Source organism: Leiobunum rupestre, chromosome 5 (assembly GCF_980474605.1).
Source record: "Leiobunum rupestre chromosome 5, qqLeiRupe1.1.hap1, whole genome shotgun sequence".
NCBI classification, from domain to species: Eukaryota; Metazoa; Arthropoda; class Arachnida; order Opiliones; family Sclerosomatidae; genus Leiobunum; species Leiobunum rupestre.
This window is the reverse complement of record NC_143388.1, coordinates 48,525,528-48,528,889: the sequence shown is the minus strand read 5'-3', so window position 1 is coordinate 48,528,889 and position 3,362 is coordinate 48,525,528. Positions and strand designations below refer to the sequence as shown.

Below are 3,362 nucleotides of genomic sequence, written 5' to 3'. Positions count from 1 at the left end.
TACGGTATAATTTTTTTGGCAACGATTAGGCTCTACCGATTTCAAAAGAAACCGAATTAAGAAATATAGCGTGAACAGAACCAGCCATACCTAAAGCGTGATAAGAAAACCGTGAAATGTCATTTTGAGAAATGAGGCAACAGAAGTCATAATACCTGAGTGGAAAATGGACGCCAAAAGAAAAACGCGGAGCGGCTCTCGGAAAACTTCGGAAATCGAACGAGGAACGACAGCCAATCGTCAAAAAATGGAGAAGAGAAGTCCGAGTATATCAATAGCAAAATGAACTTCCTAAGTTAAAAACATAAATAATAGTTTAAGCTTTTATCTCGAAACCAAGACAATGACCTAAAGGGTATTCCTGTCCAAGAGCACCTGGATTATTTGTAGTCATTACCTGACAATATTTTATAATTAATTTTGGAAAGGCTTTTCGCATAAGCTTCCCTCCCCCTGTAAAAACACTTTCGATAAAATAAAGACAAGTGTATTAAATTAAAAAAAATGTCGTGATTATTAATATGAGCGTGTAAAATTAGTTTTAAGAAATTGAAAGTTTTAAGCAGCATAGAGTTAAACCTTTACTCACGTTTCTGTGAACCATCCCAATAAGCCCAGTCCAAGAATTATTGCTAAATTTTCGTCCAAATTCTCTGTCAGTAGGGCTCAATACACTGTAACTGTTCAGAACTTTATCAATACTTAAGTTCGACTAGACTTTCACATCTTTGTTAGCTGTCTTATCTCTTAAAAGTGCTATAAATTTGCGCTCCAAAAGTGCTTTGCCTTAAGGGGTAAGAATGCAGTAAAAGCCTCTTTTTCGTTCAAGCTGTACGTTTCTGTTTTAACAATTACATAATTGAATTATATTTTTCTTATTTAGCTGAACCTTCCTCTAGTGCTTAAAATAATTTTGATAATTCTAATATTAATGGCTAACGAGATATAAGGTCCTAACTAAAAGGTAGTTTGGCCGCTTGCTCAACTTGTTTAGCTCCGGGAGTCCGAATTAAAACGTAATAACTTATTTACTTTTAAATAAAAAATTGTCAAAATTATTTTAATCACTAAACCAGTGGCTGTTCTACACATAAATGTTAATTTTATAAGTTTTAATACAAAATTAAAGGAGTTCAGCTTGGAATAGCGCGAAAGTAGACAATGGCCACTGTAGTATTTCCCCTTAAGCCGAAATTTAATTTAAAAGGACGCTTAACTAACCCTTTATTTAACTGTAAGTGTTTAATATTGTTTGTTCAAAGCACCTTTTCATTACCTTACTTTGATTGGCACTCTTTTCTTGGGAAAGGTGAATACATGCAGATTTTAAACCTTTCGATTTTAATAAAATGTAAAATTATTTTAAGTCGTTTTTAACATGAATAAATAAATAATAATAATCAGCTAGGCTAATACATTTAATTTTAGGTTTCAAATTATATAATGGTGTAATAAATGAGCTTCAACAGCGTTTGAAAAGTATATATTAGAATGCACGCATCGGAAAAACGTACCAATTGTTTACTATTAGCTAAAATAAAAATAATAACTACACAAGTTCATAAAAATTACTAGTTGATTTAAATTATCACAAATAATAAACGTTACGGATACTTGAGGCAGGTCTATTTCACGCATAAGTTCAAAGCAGTCTGGACATTTGCAAGAATGCAGTAGTATAAAGCAAAAGTTTTATAGCGAAGCTAATAAGAATTTAACACTTTAGTTATACGGCTCTCATGCTGTGCTGATTCCTAGAAGTGCATTTCTTTCTAAATTCTTATTCAAATAAAAGAATGATTTACTTGAAATAAAGGAATTGATTTAAAGTCCTGACAACTTCGTAGCAGTAATCAGAAAAATTCGAAATTCTGGAATTGATATCAAATTGTCTTCTTTCGGTGATTTTCTATGGTAAATATTATATTATTAATCAACTTAGACAAAAAAATTACAATAAAAAGTTACACCACATTTGGCTTATTAAGAAGTATTTCTGTATAAAGCGGCTCCGTAATTTTTTAATTATCGTCCATTATTTTAGACGTAAACTAGAGGTAAAGACCTGATTGGAAGTGAAATCTTATTATTCTAGCTTTGGGAAGATATAGCGTGGTGTCAAAGAACAAGCTTCCTTCACGGAGAAGCTAAAAGGGAACGGTGGTTACCTTAGACCAAGAAACACAGGGACGTCTCGCTCATAGCATACCCAACGCTTTATTTTTCGGCGGGGCTTTGTTGCGGCTGCGGTAGGGAGAGGGGGGTTAGGTGATACAGATAGTCAATAGGCGCCATCCATGAGAGATAAAAATAACGTTTTTTAAAGAACTTGAAAAAAACATTCAGCTAAGAGTTACATATTTTTAAATTATTAAAATTTTTTTAAATATTTTAGGGACACAAATATTATAAAACATACCTGAAATTTCGTTTTTTGGAGCCACGCTGTTTCAGGCCACGTGCTGAAAGATTGTAGGGCTGTGCACGTGACTCAAATAAACAATAAAAATTGACTCACCTTCGCTATTAGCGACACAGCGCGAGATAAATAGGAAATAGGCAGCCGCAACGAAGCTTTGGGCTCGAAATATCTAAAGTGCGACGTCCCTGTGTTTCTTGGTATAAGATGGTTACCCTCAATCTAGTTACACTCAGAATTTAAATGGATAATTTAAACCGTATGCTGGTGCATTTCAAAATATTTAGATTGATGTTATTAATAAAAAAAACAACGTAACCCTAATTTCCCCGTGCGGCTGGAATTATTTCATTTTATAACGCTACAAGTAATAATATCTTAGTTTAACTGGCGTAGAAAGCTACTTAAATTTATCTATCTACTGCAATGTATGTTGATGAACGCTATAGATAAGAAAAACGTTTAAAATAAGAGGTTTATTATAATTTACGAACAGCAATTTGGTGCAACGTTTTCACCATAAGTAACTCAAAGTTACAAGAACAGATTAGGAAATAGGACTTTGAAGTGACCCCATATGCCCCTTGGTTCTTGTACAACAGTTTTGAGTCCTAGTACGTAAGTTCTGATCAAATTTGTAGCAATGGGGAACTCGCCCTGAGCCGTAACGACATTTATCAAACCATGAAAGTGGTAAACTCTGGCAGCCGATTGGTTTCAATGCTAACCAATTTGCTTTTGAAAATATAAAAAAATCTTACGAAAGATGCTATCCATAAAGGATCATCGCCCATTATGGAAATGTTTGATTTAAGAGCTGACAAAAGTCTTTTTTCTATTTAAATGAAAAAAATATCATACATTTTCAATAAGATGTGTCCCTAACTTAAAAAGCAAATACGTTATAAAAGCATAATAAATAGGTACTTTTTAAGGCTTTTTA

The 3,362-nt window shown here is 33.1% G+C and overlaps 1 long non-coding RNA gene across 1 annotated transcript; it reads right to left on the bottom strand.

Moving 5' to 3' along the window:
- Positions 1-259: 259 nt before the first annotated feature.
- LOC149945193 (uncharacterized) lies at positions 260-665 on the bottom strand. Its single transcript, XR_016480838.1, has 3 exons — positions 590-665; positions 398-453; positions 260-291 (listed from the first exon to the last, which is right to left on the bottom strand). It is a non-coding gene; the product is annotated as an uncharacterized LOC149945193 (long non-coding RNA).
- Positions 666-3,362: the final 2,697 nt, after the last annotated feature.